An 11592-nucleotide genomic window follows, 5' to 3' on the forward strand; every position below is an offset into this window, starting at 1 on the left:
GAGTTCACACAGTCGGAGTATGCCGGGAAGATCGAACATGTCATTATTGGTTTGCTCGTATCGTGGATCCAAAAAGGTGACATCTCGGAATTTCTCGTGCTAACGTATACAATCATTCTCCATTCCTTTTTCAGATAGTTAAGCTTATTTCGTATCAGATCCCACCATACCTTGCGTACACAGTCGCGAGTAAATTCAACAAGTAACTGTCACGTCTGTATGCTTCGCAAAGTTTTCTGGCCCAGGAGTGCCTTCTGACAAAACACGTGGTTTGCAGAAATTAAACTCATATTGCGTGCAGAAAAATGGACATATTCGCCTACTCACTGCGTTTCCTTTTTGGTCACCAATTTTTCAGAGCTCGACTCTCTGTGATGAACAAAATGCTTGAAAGACAAAATCGGTTTGACAAACAGATACTTTTGAACTGTGATGTAAGCGGAGATTTATTGGCTATATCATAAATATTCTTCTGTCATCTGAATAAGGGTACTCCTAGGAAATCGTTGGAAACTTGTGTCGAATTGTAAAAGAATAAAGAACTACACTGCACTCCGAGAGATTAAATTTTGTATACAATGATGCTAACTAATTGTAGTATGGCAAATAAGACCAATGTAAATGGCAAATTTTGCGGGCCGTGAAACCGACTGAACTGGTTCCGTGTGGACGAAAACGTCTTCAGTGCTAACTGGAAACTAAAGTTAATTTATCCTTTATAGAGTTCTTCAGTTATACATTCATACGAGTGCATTTATATATTTGTGGTCTCGCGTTTAAGCCCAAAATGCAATTGATGGAAATCCAGAAATTCAACCAGTCTGATGCGCTCTAATTGTGACAAAACCCGTACAGAGTTTTCAGCAAATTTGGATATTTACTAAATTGTACGCAATACGCATATATATATATATATATATATAAATGGGATGTGGACAGCTGGTAGAGAAGGACCAAAAAATATTTTTCAAGTAAGTGTGTTTGTCTAAACTTATCATGGCGGACCGATAATTTCAAACTAGAAATAAACCAGGTATCAAAAGATTTGTTGAATTTTAAAGCTTGGAGTCACTTAGTCCTTTTCAAACTTGGTTTTCCGTTCAGTGTCTATAGTCATTGGATCTAATTATTAACGGTAAGAGACAGCTTAAATAGGTATCCAACTTACTAGAAAGATTCTACTTACAAGCTGATTCACGAAAAACACTGCAATAACTACATTTGGCATATGTTTGCAACACACAAATGCGAACGGGCCACCCCTAAAGACTTCGCCCTACGGACTTGTTTCCATGTGGTCAGAATTAGAGAGCAAACATTACCTAGGTGCAAAGTTTAATGCACCCGGTGCAGTAAAGAGCCCTCTGGTTCAAAATGATTTGAATTCATTTGTCATAATTATTATGCAGCTAATGCTAAAAGTGGATTTTTTTTATAGAAATTTACCAATTATTTTTGGCAGATGGCTTCAACGCGAATAAATCTATAGGAACTAGTGCCAACAAACGGTAGAAAATGGGAAACTATCCAAAGTCCTTAAACTACGGTAGATGCTTTTATCCAGTAAAGGTGACCCATAGGTAACTAGGGACGTAGCTGCGAATTCCCTGTCAAAACATAATAACTTACGACTGAGGGCACGGTCATACAAATTTATAAAGTCATTCTTTCGGATCCCAGCATTTACCTTATTTTGCGACTGTTTACTTTACTGCTTAAATCAACGGACGATCATTGAAATCTCTTGTCAGAATAATTCTGTAGCCCTTGGAGACAGATGCGTATCAGCATTAGTTGGATGTACATCTGTGACATTGCAGGCCGTCGCCTCAAGCCGTGACGAGAAGAGAACTACCGAACATACTCTAGGCCGTACAAAAAACTAACGACGAGGGGATGGTAAAAGTACGAAACTTCAGTCCCGAAGAATAAAGACACGGTCGTCATTCTCTAACAAGAGAAACGAAATAATAACTATCAGGCCAAAAATTCGAAGGGCGGGTCAACGGAAACTATTTAAAGAAAGTTGTGCAAGAAAACCAGTCCAAAGCAAGAAAACAAACAAGTGGACTGGCCGGTCAGAATAAAGAACAAGATCACTGGAAACGGATGATATGAAGAGAAGCAATCAAAATCGGTCCAACGCCCTGACACCAGCAACTTAAAAAGGATTACAAAACAACTTAAATTTCTATCATCTGATGCAGTAGTCAGTTTCGAGAAAAAACACAACGGCGCAAAACAATCGCATAAAAAACACAAATTAAGCCGGTCACGTTCGAATTAATAAACGCATTTAAATTGGCAGAATTAGTTCATCATCATCGACAACATGACATCAGTGCTTAACACCAATGCTTTGCTTTCGTAATGTGCAGTTCACTGCTGTTCATGGGCTGGGATACTATCAGGGCACGCACACCTAGACAGATGAACAATCAGGGATCTCAGGCAAAGACTTTGGCTCAAAAGTCTAACCACAAGGCAGCAGGGAATGCATTATCCTCTCTACGAAATGAGTCACCACATTCTCCAACCCACAACCTGGAGGGCCAGGAGACCGTGTTTGTCAGACCTCTAGCCATTGACCAACCTCGTAAAAGAGACTCTGTGGGTGTCACGGGGACACTCCCCAGTATAGCAAACCAGGTGAGCAAACCATCACACCAGTATAACTTCTAGTCTCTTCGTGACGGTAGAATTAGTTAGCTGTGCAATAATTCTATTTACGTCAATTTCGGTTATAAGGTCCGAGATTTTGTGTTGGTTGTGAAAGAGCTCGAAGATGGAGAAAGAAGGTAAGCTATAGCATACCACACCCGTTTTAGTACTCACCCGAAAAATAGTTTTGAACCGACTGTCACAATTCTCTTAATAACATGTTTTTATTTCAAAATGACCGTATTTATTGTGTTCTTAGCAAGGTTGATACTATTTTAGACTGTGTTCGCAAAACTTCAAACAAGGCGTACATATAACAAGGCATTTCCAAGTCTTCTGTTTTTCCTCTGATTGTTGGTTTTTACATACTGGCATCAACAATCAGTAAAAACGTCATGTGGCTGGAAGCTTGATGCGATAAAAGTAGCCATTCTGGATACCGGGAGTTTATCAGTTCTGGTCTGAAGCTTCTGCTCGCAATAAATTAAGGTTGATGTTCTAATTCCACGATGAGTAAATTTTTACAATGCACAAGTAAATGAAAAAAGCCATTATAGTTGCATAGCAACAGATGCAGAAAGCCTTTTTTGAAAAATGGGTGTGCTTTACACTTTCGTGTGAGACTTAGCTCCGAACCAGTGAAGAAAGCTTCGTATAAAAATCCCCAAACCCCACAATTTATCGCATTCATCGACATTCCTCAGCAATGTGTCAGACACATGTTCAACGCACGCCATCAGGTAACCCGTATATTTTTTCAGAGGGAGCTGACGGTCTCCCATTAGGCAGTAAATTCTTGCAAAAGGTAATGCAAAACAGAATCAACGGTTCAAAAGAAAGGGCGAATGTCGAATAAAATAAGCTAGGCGTGAAGGAAAACGAATGCTCACTATAAAAAGCCGAAACATTTTCAAAGGTGTAAAAAGCATCTTTGTTTTTAATGTACCATGCCCAAAGACCACCCAATGAAGCGCAAGCTTGTTTAACCGCTTGAATCACAACAAACGATTAGAATTTGTCTGCAATGACCAAGGCCGGAATTCGTTGGCAAATAGATAAATGTCATTTTGTGAGATAATAATCCAAAGCCAGATGCAAACATAAACCGATCGTCCTCCGTGGAACTGAATGTATCAAAACAATGGATTAGCAACTAAGATGTTCTCATCTGTTAACAACAGAACAATCAGTTAACGTTACAAACACTACCATATTATGATAAATCTACTAAGATTTCAATCGTCCACCTCAAAGTTGATGTCATAATCGGCGGGATTCACGTCGAAGTTTGTTTGATCAGATACTTTGCCGACGGTTATGGTGAGCAGTATCTGCAAAAAGGGGTTTCCTAAACGAAGCCTCGTGGACCCTTCCCAGATCTTTGTTCCAAATGGCACTAACAAACTTATTGCTACAGATTCATATATATAGACACTGTTTCAAATATACTAGTAATGGACAGACAGTAAACTCATGGGTCCTTCCGACACGTTCGACCCACCAACAACACTAGTTGACGGCTATCTTACTTCCCTGTAAAAGCGGAATAGTAACATTTTCATCATAAGACCGAATCTCTCTGGTCACATCGGCAATAATTGTATCTTCATTTACTAAGATCATAAAACAAACCTTTGAATAAGATACGTTTGAAGTTAAGTTAAACATTTTGGTTGCTGTCCCTTCGATGTGGATCAGTTTGATTTATTGCTGGAACACCTTCCATCTGAGTTCTGGAAAAGTCGCTTTATCAAACTTTTCAGGGAACTAAATGCCACATTTAAAATACGACAGAAGCCGTATGTTCTTTTTCCGCCTAGCCCAAACAAAGACCGATACAGAATATTTAGATCACTTCAAGCAGCAGGTTATAAGAATATTTAATTTGGAAATTTTAACGAAATTAATATGGAGAAGGTCACTTACACCAATATGATTTTGGGATAATAGACAGATAATTACTGAATGCATCTGGACAGCTAAACAACTTAACTAAACAAAACACTCCATATAATCTGACAGTATTTACCTTAAGCTTTCCATTTTCGACACCAAACAGAACCCAATGGTTGACGGTGAATGAGTCTTGAATTAAAAATTTCAAACGACGAGGTGCTTATGTACGCTCACTAAATCAAAATGGACTCAACAGAGGGGTAATGGATAATGCTTCTGAGTGAATTCACTGTTGGTTCCATTGAAACAGCTAGCTTACATCATAGGCCAACCAGTATTTCCACTGTCTACAAGATACCTGCATATGTAACCTATGGTCATCCAATGAATCCTAATCCTGGGGAGTGGCACTGTTAAACGCTTTTCATGAGAAATTCTATCCGCTTCTCACTATTCTTCCCCCTAGGATTTTTGTCAAAATCTGGTCTTCATGAACGGATTAATTACTTGAAACATGCCCCACGCGTTGCAAATGATGAAACGGTTGCTCAAGATTAATTGGAATGTAACATTCAAATACTCTGTTCCACGCCAACATTCTCCTGTCAGCAATTATAGCAATCAGTCCAAGACAGAAACGGTCACATTTTTTTTAGGGCTTTTATCTTCGCACCACCTTTGTTTGGAAAATTTCGTTAAAATACGATAGACATTCCCCCTGCCGGGCTGAATTTAAAGGACAGAGGGGGTGAAACTAACCAGCCTACCAACTGTACATCTGTCTGGCCATACCGAGCAATCATCTTCGGGCACTTGGTAAGACTATTCCAGTATTCCCTGTTGGAAGCGCCGGAGTACGGACGCATGAATCGGCAGATATGCTTGCACTTGAAAAGTAAAGTTAGGTTTCGTGACATTGTGTTTCGGTGCTATTCATAACACAGATATCATGACTTCAAATGGCTCAAATTTCAGTATTTTACAATGCCTTGCGTTTTTTTAATTTTTGTAGACTTAACGGCTCCTCAGCACACTCAGTGGGGGTCCACAGAATATCTCTCACAACATTCAGAGATGTCGTGATCATATGACCATTGACATCTTTCACATTGTTTTCATCAGGGTAATGTTTGATGGTTCGAATGGTTTGGATGACGTCTGAGGGTTTGAACCCTATAAACAAAATAGTAGTCCATAGTTTTATTGGTTTGCCCATCGAGTTAATGAGATCAAAACCATAAGGATATGTTCCCAGAATATTTACTACTCGTTATCGGTCTTTCGTGGGTAGTGTAACTGGAAACATAGAACACGAATTTTCACTTATCCTATTCTATGTTCGTTTTTTATGGAAAAATTAACATTTCAGCCAAATAAGATATAAACACCGTGTCCTATGGATACTTATGAGGTAAGCATTTTAAAATGCTTGACTCTGGTAAAGCTTTACCTTTGAATTATGTGACCACATTTCCCACGCAGCTTCGTATCATAGTTTGGTTGAGCCACGCAACCCGTCCGTAAAAAGGTTTGTTCTAAGCTAGGGTAACATTTCAAGCCTCTAGAATGCAGACCGATAATCAAACTGACGAATCTGGTCAACGGTTAAGTAAATTCCGCTTATTCACTTAATATGCAATATCATAAAATATTAAACCTACATGGTGCAATCACTTTGGAAGTGCAGTTGATTACACACGCAAATTTATTTGCGTCTTGACGGCGGTATCCACCTTGAATGTGCAGCATCATCTGTTGTGTTCCAGCCGGTTACATCATGACACACCATATGTAGAGAAATGTGGTCAAACAAAACAAATCGGAGGCTTGCTATCCGAAAGGAAATATCGCAGCAATTTCAATTTTCCCAGACATGTGTTCCTTCTATAATTCTTACGGACTGCCGCCAGAATCAGTGGCTCACAGCTAGCAAAAGAATCAGATCAGTTCAGGATTGCCTGGACGTGTTTTGAATTGGCAAATCATGAAATCACTGTTCAACTAGTTTACTCGTGTTTGCGACCAGTAAACCAGAAACTTAAACTTCCTCCGCTAGCTACCATAGGGTTAAGGGTGAGCCTCTCGGTAGAAATCTTGAAACGACCTCACAAGGTGTATGGAAGATGGATCCATCCTATGGTTTGATTGCTTGTTGTGCTACAATCAGCGTATAGGGGATATTCCCGAGGTTACAGAAGATACACTACCAAGTCTCTACTTTATGACTGAACTCCATGTAGAGGGCAGTTAAACGGTTCAGACAATCCAGAACATGTGAAACGCAGCACGTTTTGGTACATCAGGTAAAAGTGACTTACATTTTCCTTCTTTCTTTATCCGCAAACAGCTGCGCTTGGTGTGTCCTCCAAATCGACAAGGCATAGTTACACACTATAATGAACAACTGTTTCTCTATCTGAAACTATGAAACAATCAGAAATAGCATCTTATACTATATTTGTTTGTTTTGTGGACCATGAACCTCCTCCAAGGTGTTTCAACGCCTGCGTGACTACTCGGCATATTTCGCCTGTAAATATCCTGAGGCTATTATAAGAGAATGTTGTTACTCTTGAAAACTCCGAGAAACATCATTCTATCTGGTCACGTGCAGTTTCCTATCTGGACGTTCTGTCATCCCATTGGGAATTTTATGTCACCCAGGCAAACTCACTAAAATAAACCTTGTTTATAATAAGAATAGAAAACCCTCTGGTTTGTCGTTATTTTCAGGCCATTAGTTTGGAGAATTTATCTTCTGCTTGGCTTACACTTCTGGTATCTGAACTGTATCACTTATGGACACGTTTGACGTATGATAGAATAGCCTTCATCAACTGGATCACGAAGTAACTTCCGCGCTTGACAACTCAGTACATTATGGTGGGTAGTTTGAATACGACACTAAGATGCAGTAGGACACAATTCTTTAAACAATCAAAGCTCAATGGATATAACTGGGGTTTTTCTGGCACTAATCACAAGACAAGTTGAGTCACAATTAGTTCATTTATAAACGATTCACTAGCGGATAGCCTCTGAGTGTACCCTGGGGTTGCATTTTTGTCACATTTTTAGCTTTCGGCGCCAAACTGCATAAACGCATAAGTCTATTGCTTTACACTTATCAGCATTTGATATAAACCAGATTCCTTAAAAAAATATTATAGACGAATTGGGCGAATTTACTTTAAGCCCAAAAGCCTGAGAGCGCTGTTCAGCTGCTTCATCCTTCTTCAAATGCACCAGCCGTACACAGCTGTTGAACCCCTTGGGGAACCTCTTGGGGACCTCTTGGCTGGCTGTCCAGTTCTATGCCGAATGGCCGATCATTCCTGTGACCAATCATTGCACAGACTGGACATAGCAAGATTCATCGATCAAAGAACGATTGATTTACTTCACATAATCCCATGACGTCGAAAGCACCATGTACGGATTTAAATTATTTTCGGTGGCAAGCCAGGTCAGAAAAATTCCACGTATTTAGTACTTGTTAGTGGTGGCATCAACAAGCGGTGTCAAAAATCTTCCTTAAATAAGGTAACTTGTTCAAGAAAAAAGAGCTTCCGAAACCAGCTACCTAACAAAAGTAGACCAGTAGGGGTTTTCCTCACAAAAACACATTCGTTAATTCCTTGCGGGTTTTGGTGTTTTTTGAACCGTCAGCCAACTTTTCTTTTTGTAAAATGGCTTAAGTTTCTTATCTAGTCCAAACCGTTAAAGACGTTATGTACCCCGGTTTCGTCTTATTTAAATCTCAGAAGTAATGAATATATATCCTAAGCTTTACTAGGATTCCGTTTTCGGTGAACGGGTTAACCCACACATACCTGTTCAATACAATTAAATCAAAGTAGGCTGGACGAATTCGAATTATTCTGCCTGAACACACACAAACCTACGTTTGAGGGATGTGTGTACAGATTTGTGAGATGGGCATTTTTGATGTTTCCCAACAACATTGAAACAGCGTAGAAGATATGGTTCACTTTTCAGCTTAGATTTACTTTAGTTTCAGGAGAAAAACTGCATTATAACTGTATAGAAATGCGCAAATGTATCACCAAAAATATTTAGGAAAGCTCTTCCATCCTCATTTTGAGCGGCATCACTCACAAATGACGATGCTATCTGCGCTACACAATACGTACAGTGAGATAACTCGCTGTTTGTCTGCCGAAAATTAGCACTGTGGAGTTTCACCTCCAATCAAATTCCCTCTGGGACAAAAACATAGCGCACAGCTATTTCATTCTCGTTGAGAATCAATTGCTACGCGCTCTTTGTAATTATCTACGGGGACTTGAAACATTGATACTTATGTTACTGGCAGCTTATTTTACAATACCTCTGCCACCACCTGCACAGTAGTGTAAATCGCTGCACACAAAGCAACTACAAATTACTGACATATCCGAAAATTCGAACCAGGCGGGAAAATGTCTGCCGGCCGTCGAGGGTGAATGCACCTAATCGTGGAAACATCACACGACAATCCGTAAGAGTGTAAACATTAAGCTGCCAAAACATGGTACTGAGTTATTTATATGGAAGTATTTATCCGTAAGTGAAGCACAAATTTGCTTTAACCACTTATCCCAAACCTTCGTCATCGACTTCGTGTTGTCGATTTTGAGTTGGTTTCATTGCCGGACTGTGCCCTCAAATAGCGCATCGTGAAAATTTGATTTCGTTCAGTCGGATGTTGTCACGTGGTTGCTCAAATTCAGAGTCTAAATAAAGCGAACCAAAGAGGTACAGAGAATCGGATAGTATATAAAGTAAGACCAAACCAAACAGACGTAAAAAGGTTTTGTTAGGTAACCACAAAAAAATCAGCAATCCAATCGAATCTCTGGGCTATACCACTGTTAACCTCAGTCTAATTTACAAGTTATTTTCCATTCTTTCTAGAAATAAAATAACTTGTGACACTGTCATCTGGTTTGTTTTTCTTTTTTCGACCACTTGAAAAATGCACTTTTGAATTTTCTCCCTACGTAGAATTTGAATGAAGGAAGGTCACCCGTAACACAGTAAAATTTCTTATTTCGTTCACGCCGTACAAACATTTTCAGCTGATTATCAAATCAGCTTTTTGCCACACATCCATTCCAGGGGAATGGCACAGCGTTAAATTGGCGGTGGTTGTTTACGAAAGAAATTTCACTGCAACTCCTTGAGGGGTTCAACGCTTGTTGTTTACTTCATGGTCTGTTGAAATCCCAGAAAGCATTAGGGGAAAGCAGAAGTAGAGGAAACAAATCCTGTTGTCGAAACTGCACATTGTTTCGCTTCCCTGTTCACAAGGTTTAAACCCGCCGCAGCTTTCCCATTTATGTGGGTGAGTCACCCGTAGTGATAGTTTAAAGCGGCAGTTAAACAAATGGGTATTTGGCAATGCAGAAGTTTTCTATTTTATGACAGCTCCCACCATATGTTTTTCTATGGAAAAATGGAACATCGTGCCAAAAGAAGTTGCCCATCATCTAGTCTATGCCCAATCGATTAGTTCTACCCGAATATTAGAGCCATGGTTCAAAACCGTTATTCACCGAAGGGGAAGAATATACCAAGTATACCTCTCTCATCAATCCACTTCCCTTACGTAAAGAACTGTACATATGCACATGGTTCTCCGTCACCAGTACTCTACACCTTATTAATAAAATATGTTAAAAATGAGGATTTTAGTGTGGTTTGTGGACTGGTATTCCTGATCATCTTTTAAATGTTTCCCAGTAATTGTCCCGGAGTTTTCAATCTCAGGTTTCACTGACATTTAACCTGGTCACTAATCGGAGTTTGGAACTGTTGCTGCAGACGTCTGTACCTTGGATGAAAGGACTAATTTTTGACTGATTATTTGAAATAAATAATTTAATGGAATTGTTTTTTCATTGCTTGGATCCAGAGAAACAACTGACTCACTAACTTACTTGCTTTGGCAAGTCATTTGGAAATTCAAGTAAAATACTACATTCCATCTTGACCTCCTTTAACTTCTGTCGATGCTGTGCTTTGAAATTTACCAATTGGCTGTTCAACAGTCAGGAACATCAACTCTATGGCTTACTAGGTAACGAAGACTGCTCCAAGGCCAGGTCTTCTTAACGACGACTTCCACTCAGACGGGATAATACAGCACTCACTCATCAACTAATAGCGTTGATTATGGTCATGCAGACTTAGTTAAGAGACGTATACGGCTTGTGATTAATATTTCGTTCCGAATAGCTCAGCTCTATCCTGCACCCTGTGTATCGGACGTCCATGCTTATGTCGCTTCTAAAAAGTTTACTTATTTTAAAAAATGAGTCTCTTTCACCTAGCCTCATCATTCTCAAATTATAAGACACGGGTTAAGTCAGATGGGCAGATATTTACATTTTCAAACTGGTGTCAAGTGGTCACAACCATAGCAATCATAAACACTGTTCCAAATTTTTTTATCGGCAAATCTAGTCGAGTTGATTACCAGAGGTTGAAGAAGGCTTTGTATATGAGTTTCGGAACAGTACTCGAAACGGAGCGTCTGTGTTTACCTTATGACCGGTGTGCAAAAACGTCCTAGCAACAGACGACCCAGGATCACAGTTTCACCTTCAGTCCTTTTGACACAGTCACCCAAATGCTTCCACAGAACCTCGTGGTTTGTGTTCAGCAATGCGTTTTGTTGCATGCCAATCTGCACGCGTCCAAATGCAGAATAAACCCTTGAATAATCTGAGTTGAGCACAGTTGTGCTGTACAGCTATTCCTTTGAAAGACCGTTTTTGCCTTAAGTCACTCACCGACGGATCGCTCTAGATTTTAGAAAGGTACATAGGCCCTTTGTTGCTTCCCGCTCTGTGATCTTTTGGGGAAAATGGGACCATTTCAGTTATCTTGAAAGCAGGGTGCAAACTATTTGTTTTTTAGTGCAAAAGTCAGCAATCCTCTGTGTTTTCCGTAAAGTTCGATTTCATTAATATACGTAATGTGTTCCTCTTTGAATTGCTAAACGTTACTGATACTTTTTCGGGTTTCTAC

Source organism: Opisthorchis viverrini, assembly GCF_000715545.1.
Source record: "Opisthorchis viverrini unplaced genomic scaffold opera_v5_295, whole genome shotgun sequence".
Taxonomy (NCBI): domain Eukaryota; kingdom Metazoa; phylum Platyhelminthes; class Trematoda; order Opisthorchiida; family Opisthorchiidae; genus Opisthorchis; species Opisthorchis viverrini.